This window comes from Uloborus diversus, unplaced genomic scaffold (assembly GCF_026930045.1).
Source record: "Uloborus diversus isolate 005 unplaced genomic scaffold, Udiv.v.3.1 scaffold_289, whole genome shotgun sequence".
Classification (NCBI taxonomy): domain Eukaryota; kingdom Metazoa; phylum Arthropoda; class Arachnida; order Araneae; family Uloboridae; genus Uloborus; species Uloborus diversus.
Genome location: NW_026558449.1, coordinates 103,621 through 122,356, shown reverse-complemented (window position 1 = coordinate 122,356; position 18,736 = coordinate 103,621).

Genomic DNA, 18,736 nt, shown 5'->3' with positions numbered 1-18,736 from the left:
GTCCATAAGTAATCATTGCTTACATCATAATAAATTATTATGACCTGTTTGACTTAATTTAGTATTTTTATAAAATATTGTCCTTTGTTATTTAAGATTTTTTATAAAAACCAATAAAAAAATTGCAACTCAGTGCAGTGCAAAGAACTGCTAAGGTAGCAAAAATGATCGCCCTATTTTTATACGAAAATGTTTAAGAAAAAATTATGAATAGTCAGGGGTGCCCAACCCCTTAAGGGCAAGACGCACCCCCCCCCCCAAGAAATATCACGAAGACCCCCCCAAAAGCAAAAGCCTCCCCCCTCATAAAACTTTCAATGGCGCAGTCTGCGCCAACGGTCGAAACGGTTGAGTCCCTATTTGAAAACATGATGGGACTCAATCGTTTAAGAACGCTTGCTGTGGCACCGGTGCCTGTTTTTTTTAACTACGTAAAAATTACAGGGAATTGTCCCAATTGCCTTAACAAAAAACGAAGTTGAAAACACATGCAATTATATTGAAGAAGATACACAATATGTCCCCAAAACTATTTAGAAGTATCCCTGTAGCGATGTGCGTAATACAATGACTCGAGGCGGATACAAACCAGACATGTTTATTAAGCTACGGACGATCACACACTACGCGGGCGGGAACCGCCGACTGTGTAGAGACACAACTGGCACATGCGCAATAGGCACAAGTGTGACGTATGCGACATCTTCCCCTGTAAAAATAAAAAAGCACAGAACATACAATATTACAAGAAACAATTCAAGAGAGTTTATAAGTCCAGTCTATTAGGTGGCCTGACAATGCGGCCCGATTTGATTTGGACAAGTTTGGGAGAAAGTTCGGAGAGTTTTGTTGGTGAGGTGTGTCTTATAGCTGGTGAAGTTACTGGAGGTGGAGGCGATGAATGGACTTCTGCAGGTGACTTGTCGAACTTAAAGTCAACAAAACTTTTATGGGAAACAGGAAGGTCTGCTAATGTTGGGGCTACTTGAATAGTGTTTCGCCGGAATACTTGCTCTCCACTTTTAATAATAGCGGATCTTGGATTAACCATTTTTTCTACCTCTCCTCCGATCCATCTTTTATGATCTTTTTGCACTCTGACGTGATCACCAGGACCGATTGTATAAGCGGGATCTTTTGTATGTCGATTACCGAATTCTGTCTTTTTCATCCGTGCTGCTTCCAGTAATGCAGACGCATTTTCAACAACTTTTGGCATTAGAGCTTCTTTAGTAGTGGGCAGAAGTGATCTGGTTTTTCTGCTCATTAAGCGTTGATTGGTGGACATGAGATTGTTTTCTCTTGGGGTGTTACGGATATTTAGCAGAGCTAAAGCAATGTCTGTGTTATTTTTATAACATTTTTGAAGAACAGTTTTTGCTGCTTGAACAGCTCTTTCTGCTAAGCCATTCGATTGAGCATGATATGGACTGGAAGTTTCTCTTTTTATGTCCCAGTCTTTCAGAAATGCTTTGAAAGGTCTGGAAGAAAATTGGGGTCCATTATCTGATTCCAAGACTTCGGGAATTCCGTGTACAGAAAACCACCTTTTTAACACTTTTATGCAGTCATAAGAAGTAGGACTTTTTAATTTTTGAAAGTCGTAGAACCCGGAATAACTATCTGCGATAACAATATATATTTTTTTATTAAACTCGAAAAGATCTGAACCAACCCTTTGAAATGGGTATTCAGGTATAGGCTTCATCAAAACCGGTTCTTTTTGTTTGTTTGGTTGATGTGACTGACAAATCGTACACTTTTTAATCATTTCTTCAATGTCATGGCACATCATGTACCAATAAAAAGATTCTCTTGCTCTTCGAAGCGAGCTTTGGATACCCATGTGCCCCTGATGAAGTTGATTTAGCAATTTATTCTGCAAAGATTTTGGTACAACTATTCTTTCACCTTTGAAAATTAGTTCATCATAAATTGATAGTTCCTCTCTAAAGTTCCAGTACTTTTGCAACTCTGGTGGCACCCTAGCTTTTTCATCGGGCCACCCAAATCCGATAATTTTTTTTTAAGTTCATTTAATTCAAAGTCATTTTCTGTCTCAGTTTTAAAATCTGTTAATGCCTTTTCAGACATAGGCATTACGATATGTACTACGTAAGTATCATTATCATCATTATCATCTTCAGTTTCTAGACAATCTCGACTCAATACGTCTGCAACAGGAATGGATTTACCCTCTTTGTAAATTATTTTAGGGTTATATTGTAAGATATCGTAGAAAATTCTTTGAAGCCGTGATGGGCCCTGATTAATTGTTTTTTTTCCAATAATTTCTAACAGTTTGTGATCAGTTTCAATTGTTACTTCTTTCCCATAAATGTACTGGTGGAATTTTTCGCACCCAAATAAAATGGCTGACGCCTCTTTTTCAATTTGGGGGTGATTTCTTTGAGTTTTTGTCAAAGATGTAGTGACATAAGCGATTGGTTTACTATTTTGACTTAACACTGCACCGAGTGCTGATAAACTCGCATCAACGGTTACAGTAACCGGGTCATTAACATTATAATAACCTAATACCGGTGCAGACGATACTAGTCTTTTTATTTTAATGAATGCATCATTTTGTTCTTTAGCCCATTCCCACACAATGTCTTTCTCTAAAAGTTTTCTTAATGGTTCGGTAACATGCGAAAAATTTGGAAGAAATTTCCCCAGATAATTTGCCATCCCGAGAAATCTACGCAATTCTTTAATACCAGTGGGTGTTTTGATGTTTTCAATAGCTTTAACTTTATCGGGGTCCGGAGCAATGCCATTTTCATTAAGAACATGTCCTAAGAATTTAACTTCGTTAGAAAACAAAATACATTTTTCTTTATTTAAACGTAACCCTGCCAAATAAAGTTTTTTCATAACTTTTTCTACTATGCCATTCAATTGTTTTTCATTTTCAGCGTATAACAAAATATCATCCATAGAACATTCGACATTCTCAAAATCTTTCAATAATTCTGACATTTTCAGCTGATAAATTTCAGGTGCAGAAACTAACCCAAATGGAATTCTTTTGTAAGCGTACCTTCCCCAGGGGGTATTAGCTGTTAGGTATTTTGAAGTTTTATCAGTGACCCGTATTTGCCAAAAACCTCGTTTACAATCTAATAATGCAAAACATTTTGCTCCTTTAATTTTTACAGCAATTTCCTCAACAGTTCTTAACGGAAAATGACGTCTTTTTACATGCTTATTTAATTTGGAAGGATCAATACACACTCTTAATTTACCATTTTTTCTAACAATTACTAATGGACTTACACACAAACTAGGTTCAGTTATTGGTTCAATTACACCCAATTCTATCATTCGATCAATTTCTTGTTTTACACTGTTTTCAATTTCATAAGGAATTTTTCTAGGCGGGCATACATCAAATTGAGCTTTTTCATTAAAACACCAATATCATATTCAAAGTCTTTTAACAACCTAGCCCCTCATAAATTTTTGTTTTCCAATTTACTGGAACCATTTCGTTCTCAGCAGACAGCACTCTTTTTATTAAGCCTAGTTTTACACAAGTGTTACCACCAGGCCCGTGTCCAGATTTTCATAAAGGGAGGGGTTTTAATCTTACTAGAAGAGGGGGGGGGGAGAATTCAACCCCCTTACAGCTTTTAGTTTTACGACAAATTGCCGATCCCAGTATGGCGTTTATTCACATGTAAGGACTGCTGTATTCTTGAAGGATACCTCTAGCTGTACAAGTTACCAGAGTATTCCTTCGTTTCACAGATTCGCTTTAATCAAACTTTGCTTGCTTCTTTTTAATTAAATCTGTTTACTATGTAGTATATTGCAATGAGTACTAAAAACTCTTCACAAATTCTTTTATAATGTAGAATGTATATAAGGTTGTTCTGAAATAATGCTTAATAAACTAAACAAGAAAGAGCTCTTTGCAGATGCAAATTACATAGCCAAGCACAATCACTAATGCATCTTCATAGATGTAACATATGCCAACTTCACCATAAGCTCCTTACAATAAGCAATATTCTTTCTTTGCATTGGTAGATCATTCAGCGGTTCGTCCGCCATACTTTTTCCGAAATATTACATCAGTTTGTAAGGCTTTAGCAGTTGTAAATCGCAAAAAACTTCAGAGAGAAAATTAAAATAAAATAAAATAAAAACGCTGAACGCAAACTTTCTCATTAAAGTAAATTTAAGTCAAATATATATTTTCTTCATTTTGCTTATTTTTTCCCCAAGGGAGGGGTTTAACCCCCAAAACCCTCCCCTTGGACACGGCGCTGGTTACCACCAATAACAGGTTTTACATTACCATTAGCTACAATAAATTTTAAATTAACACTTTTGTTCTTAATTTTACAAGTAACATTAATTTCACCTTCAACGTTCATTTCATGATTACCAAACGAAATCAATTTTTTTACTTTTGTTTTGACAATCGGGACTTCCAGTTCTTTAGCTAATTCATAGCTAACAACGTTACACTGAGCCCCCGTATCTAACTTAAATTTAACAGATTTATTAGAAAAATGAACAATTTCATGCCAATCATTATCAATAGAATTTATATTGAAATTTACTTGCACACTGTCTAAGTATACTTTAGACTCACCACTAGAATAACATTTATCATTCTCATTATTGTTGTTCTCAAAATTATTCAAAACATGAATATTCTTAGATTTACAAACTTTAGAGAAGTGACCTACCTTATTACATTTTCTACAGCGCTTGTTAAATGCCGGACACGATTTAACTCCGTGTTTTGTACCACAACGCTGGCACTCAAACTCTTGATTTTTGTAAAATCCACTCCTGTTGTTTCTGTATGAGCCGGATTTCTTGATTTTTTCGAAGTTTTGTTTCGATTTGATACGATCAACTTCTAATTTCGGATCGTTCTTTAATTCTTTTAGCTGTTTTGACGCTTGTTCCGAAATACGACAAATTTGTATAACTTTCGTTAATGTTAGATCTTCCTCTGCTAATAATTTTTCTCGCACGTTGTCATTAATGATACCGAACACAATCTTATCTCGCAAGAGACCGTCGGTCAGTTCGTTAAAGTTGCAGCCTTGAATTCTTTTTTTAGCTTCGGTGACGAATTCATCGAACGTTTCGCTTTCGCTTTGCTTCAGTTTAAAGAAATTCCATCTTGTGAAGGATTCATTTTTCTTCGGAACGAAATAATCTTCGAAGTTTTGCAAAATAACATCTATATTTTTAGAATCTTCATCACTTAATTTGAGAGTATTAAATATACTTATCGCTTCATGACCTATTGTTGTCATAAGCACCGCCGCTTAAACTTCTGCTGGTTTTGCTTTCAGATTAGAAGCTACGGAATACCATTGAAACTGTTGCTTGAAGTCGTTCCAAACGTCTGCCCTATTATCTTGGCGAATTTTGAGCGACATCGGTGGTTTTAAACCACTCATTCCTGCCTCTTGCTGTGTCATTTTATTATTTTAATTATTACTTCTGACACCATGTAGCGATGTGCGTAATACAATGACTCGAGGCGGATACAAACCAGACATGTTTATTAAGCTACGGACGATCACACACTACGCGGGCGGGAACCGCCGACTGTGTAGAGACACAACTGGCACATGCGCAATAGGCACAAGTGTGACGTATGCGACAATCCCTAAATCGTTCCTGAATTCTGGGACATGTCCCCAAACTGAGGTTCAAAAGTACGCTCACCTTGACTAAAAAGGAAAAACTAAATTAAATTCGACACATATTTGAAAAATGAAACACTTAAATGAATCCAGAAAAGAAAGTTTAAGTTTGCACGTGGATGTTGAAAAAAAAAAAAAAAAAAAAACTTGAGACTTTTCCGTTTTCCCGTCTCACTGATTAACTGTAACTTTCTTCTTTCACTGGCGCGCATTGTTGGGTCGAATTCCACGTGGTCGGTGGTCTTGGACCTGTGGAATTACGTTATTTAGGAGGTAAGTTTTATAATTTATTTTACTTACAGTTATTGCTGATGTTTAACTTTTGTTGAAGAAATAGTAAAGGAATCTCTATCATAATTCCCGCAAAAATCTCTTCATTACGTTAGTTAGTTTACTAATGTGTGTGTGTTTTTTCCCACGGCCAATTAACATGATGGGGGAATATTCCATAAATGTGCGATGTTTTATTTTTTTAATTTAGTGTTATATCGTGCGCTATTTAATTTAATTTTTCTGTGCGTACTGCAACGATATGTTCTAATTTTTATTCCTCATTCCAAGTGTTTCTTTTTACGAAAGTAACTTTTCGATATAAACATGTAGTAAATAAAAAGTTTAACTTTATCTGCTTGTGTCATTTATTATTACCCTGAATTACGATCCATAATTCGTAACCATTTATTCATAGCATGAGAAAGAGCGAATGATACCATCTAAAAAACCAGCCAGCCGTGTATACCTTATTGATGCTTTGATGCTTGTTACATTGGGGGAGGGGGTCATTCCAGTGTCCTAGTTGAACATTTTAGAACCTAGCAAACCTAGGTATAACTATGAAATCTAAAGGATACAATAATACACATGTGATATTGTAAACATGTATAAATTTTTGGTTTGGCTTTGTTTTTTCACAACTGCCGTAATAATATTATGAATTTTAAGTTAACTACTACAATAATAAAAAAAAACTTATCTTAGGTGCCAGTTGCACTTCTATTTGGTTTTGACTTATTTTAATATTCTTCTTCTGATCTTAATATTTTCTATGTCAACAACTTCATTAACTCAAGTTAAATTTTTGAATTTCTTGAATGTTACAACTAGGGTTGGATTTTGGGCTGTCCTTATACTGTCTAAAGCTAGGCTTGCCAGAATTCTGAGATGTTCAACCGGGACACCGGAATGTCCCCCCCCCCCCACCAGCGTCGCTAGTATTCAAAAGGGTGTACACTGTACACCTGTAGCTGATTTTTCGAATGTTTTATAGGGCAATTTATTCTCAATGTTATGAATAAATGGTTACTAAATGTGAACCTAAAACAGGGGTAATAAAAAATGACATAAGTACATAAAATTTGCACATTTCACTTCTTAGATGAAAAAAAAAGATTTTTAAATAGAAAAAACACTTTGAATGATGAATAAAAAGGTGAACAATATTTAAATAAACTTTTCATTTTATAAGAATTTTTTTTTGTGTGTGTGGGGGGGGGGGAGAGAATTTATCATGTTGTAAAAATTCTCACCAGTTAATCCAGTATTAATTTTAAAAATTAACATTACAAATGATAAGTAATTATCCTAAATAATCCTTCATCTTGTAAAAATTCTCACCAGTTAATCCAGTATTAATTTTAAAAATTAATGTTACAAATGATAAAGTAATTATCCTAAATAATCCTTCATCTTGTTGTAAAAATTCTCAATAGTTAATCCAGTATAAATTTTAAAATCTAATGTTACAAATGATAAAGTAATTGTCCTGAATAATCCTTCACAATTTATTATTTTTAGACCTTTTTGGTCATTTGTAATCAATTTTATCTTTTTCCTGGATATGAAGTAAACCGGACGGGACACCGGGATTTCGTCTGAAAACCGGGACTGTCCCGGTCAAAATAAAACATCTGACAAGCCTAGCTAAAGCTAAAGGGGTGTAATCTAATCAATTGCTATTCATTGCAATATTCGTAATATGCATGAATATAGTTATTAATAAGGTTTAATTAATGAGTATTTGATAATATTTTTTTCAAATGTTCATTTAAAAATATCTTTAAAAGATTGCCAATAACTTTAATGCATAAAAACTTTCTTACTTAACAGTTGGCAGAGTTATAAAAGGAAATTCAAAACACTACCAAGACAACTAATTTCATTTCCATTTACAACTTACAGGAATGTTATTAAACTTGCAATATTTAGGTGCAAAAAAAAAAAAAAAATGTTAATTTTTTTTAATGGTTTGTAAAAATAAGTTTTACATAATGTTTTAACAAAAATTATTTTTTTAATCATAGATAAAAAGGGAAAATTGATGATGAAACACTTGTATTTTAAAACTTGTGCCATTTTTTTCTTCATATTTTTAATGTAATACATTCAGTAACTACAAAAAAATTGTAATTTATTGTGTTTAAGTCATTTACTGCACTATATTTTGAACACTTTAGCACGCATGCATAACTGTTAAAATTTTTGGTTTATGGAAGAAAAAAACTCATGGATACAAACTGAAATTTTGAATGAAGAATTTTAATTTCTACACAACTTGTAGATTAAAATCAGCTGTTTAAATAAGTTACATATATATATTTATACTTGAATTTTCACATTGAATAAATATTTTAAATAGTCAAAAAAATATATAACTTTGACATATTTTCAGTTTTTGATATTTTCTCACAAAATATAGTTCCTCAAAATGTAGTTTTAGATACATACAAGGGTTTTGAATAGGACAGTAAAAACCTTGCCAACCCTGCTTTCATTTGCACACATGCATAAGCAATATCAAAATTTGGATACTATTATCAAAAAAAAATTAATTAAAATAAACTCATGCATACAAATTGAGATTTTAGTCAAGAATTCAACTTCTGTGTATTTAATTAGATTAAAATCAACTGCATAAATAAGTTGAATGTTCACATTGAATAAATGTTTAATATAAAATGTAGTTTTAGACACTTTCGGACACTAGGGTTTTGGACAGGACGGTAAAAACCAGGGTTTTTACTATAGTGTCCAAAACCTTGCCAACCCTGATTACAAGTGTTTATCTACTAGTTTATTTCTGTTTATTGTGATCCATAGTCTAACCTCTGAGAAACAAAAAAAATTAAAATTAAAATTGTTTTTTGTTTTAATTTATTTTAGGTTTTAATTTATAAGAATGTCAAAATGAATCTACTTCCTTAAAATTATCTCTTGTTACAATCATTTTTATTCAATAAAATATGAATATATATATAATAACCAGAGTTATAACAAACACTCATAGTAGATAGTCAGTTCTTGGGGGGACTGTTATTTTAAACATTTTTTACTCGATTTTTAACAAACAAATTTTAGTCTTGGTATCCATGTCATAACTTACTTATTTTGCCTTGTGAAATATCAGAATAACATTTATTATCAATTAATTTATTTCAATTTCCTTGTTTTATAAGAATGGCTCGAGTGACCACAGATGCTGCACAGCACGAGATAAGACAAGTAAACAAACTTCTCTCAGGTCAGTTTAAAATTCTGTATGTAAACTTTAATTCAAGAAAGAATTGTTCAGTTGAAGGGGGAGAGGGTATTTAAAAAGAGTGACTGCACCTCCTCAGAGCAAACATATAATTAATGTTAGAGATGCACCGAATATTCGGTTGATATTTGGTACACAGCATACTTGGCATAGGGTCAGGTGGGGTAAAATGGGTAGTCAAAATATATGGTTTTAAAAACAAATTATTTTGAATTAAATTTGCCGTTTTTTGAGTTGGACATTATACTTGACTGTTCTTATTTCACTAAGCTAATATAGAATTAGCAGACCAGACGAGTGACTGAAGCAATGGTTCGCTTCAACTCGAAGATTGAACGCGAGGCAAGGTATATTCAGTAAATTACCGCACATTAGCCAGGGCTAAAGCAGAAATACGTGAAATACACGTGAGTGCTAATAATCACGAAACTGCAGTCCTCGGCTGGAAATGACTGAGCTGGCGGTGTATTTCACGTATTTCTCCTTTAGCCCTGGCTAATGGGCGGTAATTTACTAAATATTTGGTATTTATTCTGTAGAATATGGTATTCAGTGCAATTAAATTTTTTGTGGTACAATATTTCGTGTTGAAGTTTTACAATCTGACTTGCTCGATTACTCTTGATATTATAGCAATCTATTAAATTTTATCTACTATACAAATTAGAGTGGAATTTTGTACTTCAGTAGATTTTACCTTAATTATAGTTGTGTAGATTGTAAAAATTGAATACATCTTTTTTATTTTTTAATTCTTTATTTCCTTGTGTTTTTGAGTTTGTTACCTTTGAATCGTATTCCCACAGTCATTTGATTATTATTTTCTTATTCATATTAGTTTCCTGCACATGTCAGTGAAGTGCTATTATCTTTTTTTTCTTTAGCAATATTTGAATTTGATGCTATTTATTCTCTTAATCAGTGTATTTTAATCTAAATCCTTGTGTGTCTCTCAAGAGTCAGCATGTCAGATACAGTTGAACTTGTTTAATAACGTTAAGTTTAGCTATTTAAATTAAAAATTTCATTATAATACATACATTAAATTGAAAGCAGTGATGTTACCATCAATTTTTCTGAGGGTATATTCCCGGTAATCCACTATACACAGTATGTGTATGCGGTCACATGCATAATTTGAAAATTTTTGAAGCTTGAGGGTATGTGGAGCCCTAAGGAAACACCACTGATTGAAAGTCTTGGCTCAAGATGAACAAAAATTTGACTTCTTTACTTAAAGTGTCCATGATTAAATACTGTAATTTCCTTTTTAAGAAATAATACACCATTTTGTTAGGTAGTAGAAGCGTCATTGTATATTGAGAAAAAATTAGAGGCCTGTCCATTTGTTCAATTTCAGCAATTATCCATTATCACCTTCCTTTTCCAAATATGTGTACAACTTTCTGAATGTACGACTAATTAGATTACAATAGGTATTAGTAGTAATATTTTTAAAAGCATTTCTTTATTTTTCACAGTTATCACTCATTCACGGTTCTTACGAATAATGGCTAATTTGAACAAAATCCTGTGTTTTTTATATTTCCCATTTGAGTTCAACTCTCAACATGATGGTAGTTCAATTTTACTGTTAAATGAGTTCAATAATATAACAAGCCCAGTGTACTGAATTATTGTACTAAAAAATTCTTTGTGGTGATATAAAGTGCCTTCTTGGAATACTTATTTACCTTTTGATTAGGGGAAATTTGGAATAATTATCATATTAAATTAATCTTACAATTTACCACAAAAAGCATCTTATCTCCTTTCTCAATGCAGCAGCTGATGTGATAGAAATCTCGGTTTCGAAGGTTTTTAGACAACATTAGATAGTTTATAATTTTAACAAAATACTGCAATATTTGACTTCCTATTTAAATTTTGTACTCATATAAGTTAAATTTTAAACAGGGAAAATTCAGGGAACTTTAAAAATTTCCATTAAAATTGGGAATTTTACTATTCCAATAGAAATTGCCAATTTTAGAAATTTAAGTTGCTAAACGCAATGTCTAAACATATCAACTACAAAATAAATAAATAATGAAAATGAAAAAAAAAATTAATTACATTTTTTTATACCTAAGTAAATATTAAAATGTCTGTCATAAGAACAATAGGTTACATTATGTTTTTATTGACATATAGCTTGAATTGTGCAAAATTAATTCAAAGAGATTGAGATAAGTTGTCTATTCTGTTCAGTTTAACTTTTTTATTTTAAGATGTAAGCAATACATGGTTAATTTTTTTTAAAATAATAATCTCAGCCTAAATGTCAGTTACCATGCTGCTATTTCAAATATAATAAATTTTTCTTTACTTCCTCTTATTCTTAATTGTTTTTCCCCCCTCTAATGAAGCTATCAACAAATAAATGTTAATATTAGTGTTCTCTCATTTTAAAACTGCATATTCATATGGGGAAAACACTAGTGGTATATCTTAATATGACAAGATGCCGTGAAACATGGCGATGGAACAGGATAAAAAAGAAGAGACGGTTAACAACACAACATCTTTATTAGGACATGACGAACAACAACAAAAAAAAAAAAAAACAGTTAGAAAACCTCCATTGCGGTTACAGTTATGCAGTGTTGCCAAAACACAGATAATAACTTGTATACTAATTGCTCCATAGAGCGATACATTGCAATACCTTCCTCTACAAATTCATTCGTACCACTGGCTTTATTTGACGTTTAGGGCGTTCATTCACATTTAATTTTACCGGTGATGGAATAGGCTTAACAGTCTCATTATTACAATCAATTTCGTCAGATTCCACCACATTTGGCTCTAATCCCTTTCCATCAATCTTAATTTTAGGTTTTTCCGGCTCTATATTAGCCCCTTTACTAATTGGTAAATGTCCATTGGCATGCTTACTAAAATCCACCAAATTACGCCTAATATCGCAAATACTATCCTTGTTTGTACTGTTATTAGTAACTTCAATTTCACTTTTGTCGATAATTATTTGGTTTAAATGCCTTTTCCAAATTAGATCCTCCTTTATTAATTTACACATGTAAATCCTATCTCCTAGTACTTCATCTATTGTGCAATGAACCCAACCCTTTTTATTTGGATTTCGATAATCCCTGCAAAGTACTCTATCCCCCTCTTTGAAAATTTCATCTCTTGAACCTCTGCTTACCACCATACCTGATTTATTTCCTTCCTTTAATAAATCCAATCTAGTTCTAACTTTATTTTTGAAAATTAAACTAGTGGGCGTTACACCTGTAGTTACATGAACTGAATTTCTATAGTGAAAAAGATATCTGTTCATTAACGTTTCCAAACTTACACCCTTATTTGATGGTGTTTTTAACAATTTACTCAAGCTACGCTTGAAATTCTTTACGGCATTTTCTGCAAATCCATTAGTAGCAGGATGAAATGGTGGTGATGTTAAAAACTTGATTCCATTCATATACAGAAAATTTATGAATTTCCCCGATTCAAACTATCTCCCGTTGTCAGTTTCAACAACTTTTGGTAGCCCAAAGCGTGCAAAACACTCTCTGAACTTTTCAATACAAGCATCTGTTACAACTTATGTTTAAGTGGAATAAATAATGCAATAATCATCTTGATTATATATGTATTAAAGGAAGAAAAAGATAGTTACATATATACATTTTGTCATGCCGATCTGGCCGAGACGACAACAACTAAGCAGAACGTTGCCAAACCACACAACATAAACTTGGTGTTGCCATACAGTATTATTTACAATAAAGATTAATAAAATGTAAGGGAAATATAATCATAAATAATGAGGTAATTTTAACACCCCCCTTGATTAGATTTCCCTTAGTCCTATACCAACTCTTTGGTTACTTAAGGATTTCTTCTGTACATTTTTGGTAAACATGTCTGCAACATTTGACCCAGAAGGTACATATGTAAAGGTCAAAAGTTTCTCCTCTACCTTTTCACGAAGAAAAAAATGTCTGAGCTCTATGTGCTTGTTACGCTCAGAAGTAACTTGATTTTTGGCTAGAACAATCGCACCTTGATTATCAACAAGCACGTTTTGTGGAAAGCTTATGAACTGTTCATTCACTATTTCTTGTAAGAAATGTTGGTACCACAATACCTCTTTTGCAGCATGGCACATTGAGAAGTATTCGGCCTCAACTGTTGAAAGAGCAGTTGTTCTCTGTTTCTTGCTGCTCCAAGAAACAGCTCCACCTGCAAGCAATACCACATAGCCACTGAATGACCGTCTGTCAATCTTGTCATTAGCCCAGTCAGAATCACAAAATACTTCAATATTCTTTCCTGTCTTTTGAAAAACTAATTTCAAGTCCTTGGTCTGCTTTAGATAACGTAATAAATGCTGCACACCAGCCCAGTGTTCTTTGCTTGGACAACTGTTGAATTGACTCATGTATGTTGTAGCAAAAGCTAAATCAGGTCTTGTTCCCCCTGCCAAATATAAGAGTCCCCCGACAGCTTGTCTATACTTCAAAGCTTCTTCGGCATTCAACATAGTATCTTCTGTTGCATGAACATATTTCATTCCTGGGTCTAAAGGTGTTGAAGCTCCTTTGGCATTTAACATACCAGTTGTTTCCAGCAGTTCCTTACTATAAGTATTTTGGTCGAGAGTCATAGAGCCATCATTATTTCTAGTTATTTTGATTGACAGTAAGTGATGTATTTCTCCTAAGTCCTTGACTTCAAAAACAGCTTTTATTTCCTCTTTAAACTTCTGAATTGTTGAATATTTGCTAGACATGACAAGCAAGTCATCTACGTAAACTCCTACAATTAGTTCTTCTTCCTTATTAAAGTATACACAAGGATCTGCTCTTGATCTTGTCAAGTTAACTGATTTCAGGAAACCATCGAGACATAGGTTCCATTCTCTGCCAGATTGATGAAGGCCATACAAACTTTTCTTCAGTAGGCAAACTTCCTCATCTGATTTTCCATGCAGATTTAAGCGCGGCTGTTCCATGTAGACTGTCTCATTCAACTTTCCATTCAGGTAGGCGGCTGTAATATCTAGCTGGTGAACTTGCCAATCTTGCTCAACTGAGAATGCCAACAGGGTTCTAATAGACTTTGATTTTATTACTGGACAAAAGGTTTCTTTAAAATCTATACCTTCTACCTGGGTATGCCCGCGAGCGACTAATCTTGCGCGGTATCTTTCTATTTTCCCATCTTTATCAAATTTTCTTTTAAAAACCCATTTGCATTTCACAATTTTTCTACCTTTAGGTTTTGGCACGATGTCCCAAGTTTGGTTTCTGCTCAAGTTTTCCAGCTCTTCTTTCATGGCCAGTTTCCATTTTTCTGCTTCTGAACTACTTAATGCCTCTTCTAAGGTATCTGGATCATCTTCAAGAGCTTGCTTATGTTCACTTTGAGAATCATTATATTTTCTTAGCTGTCAACTAGAATCGTCAGTTGCCGCTCTATTTATTTCCGGGCAATTTTCTCCAGACACTTCAGAGTCGCCTTCCATAACATAATCTTTGGTCCATTTAGGGGCTATGGTTTTTCTTCTGGATCTCATTTGTGTCTGCTGTGTCTCTTCTATTTTGTCTTCTTGGGAGTTTGGATCTGCAACTTTCTCCTTTTGATGTTTGAGCTGATCCCCTTCGACTACTTGTTGCAAGGGTAATGTTATTACATTTTCTGTTGTAAAGGGCTTTTCTTCAAATACAACATCTCTGGAGCAAATCACAGTTCTTGTTTCTCTGACATAGATGCGGTACCTCTCATCTCCATCATATCCAACAAGAAATCCTTTTGTGGCTTTCTTATCCATTTTCCTTCTCTTTTGAGCTGGGATATGAGCATAACAGACTGATCCTATGATCCGCATATGTTTAATCCTTGGTTTCTTGTTCATCCACAGCTCATAAGGACTTGTACTAGGTACAGAGGATTTTCCTGTTCTGTTAAGTATATAGATTGAGGTGTTGATGAGCTCTGCCCATAAAAATGCTGGGAACTCCACTTCTTCATTTGCATACTTTAATGTTCTAGCCATTTCGACAATGGTTCGATTATCACGTTCTACCCCCCATTTTGCTGAGGTGTATAAGGTGCTGATAATCTTTGAATAATTCCGTGTTTCTTCAAAATTTTCTTAACCGCTTCATTGTCAAATTCTCCGCCATTATCACTCATTATTTCTTTAATGACGTGACCTAGATTTTTAGTATGAGCTATAAAATCTTCAAGAACATCTTGTATTTCTGATTTCTGCTTCAGAAAAAATCCATATCTAAATTTAGTGAAGTGATCTTTAAAAACGGCAAAGTATTTAAATTTTCTGTGTGATTCATCGAACGGGCCACATACGTCTGTCGAAATCAATTCCCCAGCTTTTGTGGGTTTCTCTCTTGTGCCAAATTTTAACCTGTGGGCCTTTCCATAAACACAAGCTTCGCAAATTTTTGTGTCCGCCTTTATTTTGATATCAACTCTTTTGCAATAATGGATCTGATATGCTGTTTATCTTGGTGTCCATACCTTTCATGATAAAGTTGAAGAGTTTCGTCATCGCTTAGTCATGTTTAATTCAATTTGAGTGTCTGGAACTAAACTTCTCATTATAGCCTTGAAAAGTCCACCACCCACATTTCGTGTGCCTTGAAGAACTATTTCTCCATTGATCTTTAGATAACAATCTCTGAATGTTGATTCGAAAACGCTGTTTTGATTCCTGTCTTGCGCTGCAAGCACCGAGAACAAATTTTTGCTAATTTCCGGTACGTACCAGACATTTTCCAAATATTTTTCTTGGTCTTTTCCTTTTACAGTTGTTATAACTTTAACTTTTCCTGTTCCAACAGCTGTTAATTTCTTCCCATTAGCTACTGTGATGTTGTGGGGATTTTCAAAGACTTGAAAGTCTACAAAACAGTCCTTGTTATTAGTTACATGCTTTGAGGCTCCGTTGTCGATGTACCATTCACCAGTGCTCCTTTCCACAGAGAATGCCTCATTATCCAAAGCCAAAAGTGTCATATTTACAGCTGAATGATTCCCTTTATTGGCATTCGGATTGCTAGGTTTCGGAGGCCTTCCATCCGCAATCCATTTCTTGCAGGTTTTTACCCAATGGCCCTTTAGATGGCAATAATTACATTTGCTGCTCTTCTTGTTGGCGAAAGACTTGGTGTTTTTATAATCTACACTAGCTGCTAGGGCTTCTTGATGATCTTTCACTTCTGCTAATCTTGGATCTTTCTTTAGCTCCCTTTCGTGGGTGCATAGCTGCGTTATTAATTGATCTAATGTTCTTTTCTCATCGCTTAGAAGCAACCAGCTTGATTTGAAGGAGCGATATGTTACAGGAAGAATATCTAGTATTTTGCAAATTAACAACATTTCTGGGAGTTTATTTTCCTTTTTGCTTTCAAGACTATTGTTCAAGTCGTTCCATAGATTTTTCATTTTAGATAGATGATCTGCCATCTCACCTTCGGACCAGCTGAACTTGAAAAATTGTAAACATGTATTATACAATTGATTGTCGGATGAGTCTTCAAAAATCCAGTGTAACTCAAGCCAAACTTCTCTCGCAGTGCTGAATCTCATGACCTTTTGTAATGTATCTTCGGTCATAGAATTAGTGAGTACCATCATTGCATTGTTGTTAGCTTTTAGGAAATCTTTCTTTTTCTTGGCACTGTTATCGTCTGCTGTTGCCGATTCTTCTGGCATCTGCAACCTTCCTTCAACGATGTCTAAGGCATCAGAGTAATGATTTAATACAAATCGTATTCTATATTTCCAGATGGGCCAGTCGCTTTTGCCCACTAATGGCTTCACTGGAATTTTACCCTGTTCCATTATGAAGAAATTTATCACTGTTCTGAGCGATCGAAGAAGTTACTGCATGTTACGATACTACAGTTAGGCCTAATGAGCAGCTACCGCTAACTTATCATTCCACTTAGCTAAAAACTTAGCGCATTTAACGCACTGGGCCCATAACCTGTTACAACTTATGTTTAAGTGGAATAAATAATGCAATAATCATCTTGATTATATATGTATTAAAGGAAGAGAAAGATAGTTACACATATACATTTTGTCATGCCGATCTGGCCGAGACGACAACAACTAAGCAGAACGTTGCCAAACCACACAGCATAAACTTGGTGTTGCCATACAGTATTATTTACAATAAAGATTAATAAAATGTAAGGGAAATATAATCATAAATAATGAGGTAATTTTAACAGCATCAGCTTCCATACTACTCATGATAAAAGTTTCAACCCACTTAGAATATGAATCAACAATAAGTAAAATCATTTTACCTCCAATAGGTCCCAAAAAATCAGCATGAATTTTTTCAAAAAAATAACTAGCTCTGTTTCCTGGAATAATTTTTACTTTTCTGAGGCTCTGGCTTAGATTCCGAGCAAACACTGCAACTGTTGACACAGTCCTCTATATCTGAATCTAAGCCTGGCCACCAAAAATAAGCTCCAGCATTACTTTTCATTTTTACAATACCTTCATGAGTACTATGGAGCTCCCTTAGAAGTTGTTTTCTACATTTGGTTGGCACTACTACTCTGTACCCCCACATTATTACACCTTGATCCACAGAAAACTCATCTTTTCGACTACAATACTTCTTAACATCCTCATCCATAACTTTTTGTGGAAAACCATAGGTTATATAATTGATCAATTTTCCGAGAACTGGGTCTTTCCTTGTTTCCGATCTGATTTTGAATAGGTCAACAGGGATATAATTTTCTATAAAATGAACATAATCATATTCCTCAACTGTTACAGAATTTCCAGAAACAGGGTACCTTGATAATGCATCTGCTTGAATATTTAAATTTCCTTTTATGTACCGTAAATTATAATTAAAACCAGATAAAAACAAAGACCAACGCTGAAGACGACCTGCTACCATTGGAGGCAAAGTGCGGTTTTCCCCAAAAAGTGCCAGCAATGGCTTATGATCGCTTACTAGCTCGAATTTTACCCCTATCAAATACTGATACAATCTTTGACAAGCCCAATAAATTGCTAAAGCTTCCTTGTGTATCATTGAATAATTTTTCTCTGCCGGGTTAAAAACTCTGGATATAAAACAGATTGGTCGCTCAGTTTTATCTTCTAGTACATGTGATAAAACTGCCCCTATACCATTTTGGCTTGCATCACATGCTAACCTCAATGGTTTCGACCTATCAAAATGAATCAGAACCTGATCTGATGCTAGTTCTTTTTTTTTTGCATCATCAAAGGCTTTTTGACATGCATCAGTCCATTTAAATTCTGCATCCTTTTGCAATAAATCATACAGTGATTTCATTTTCGATGCAAGATTTTTAATGAACTTTGAGTAATAATTAATCATTCCCGTGAACACTCTAACATCTTTTACCGATTTAGGACATGAGAAATCTATGATACCCTTAACTTTCGTATCATCTTTTGTTAGACCATTTTTACTGATGGTATGTCCCAAATATTTGATATTTTCTTTGAAAAATTCACATTT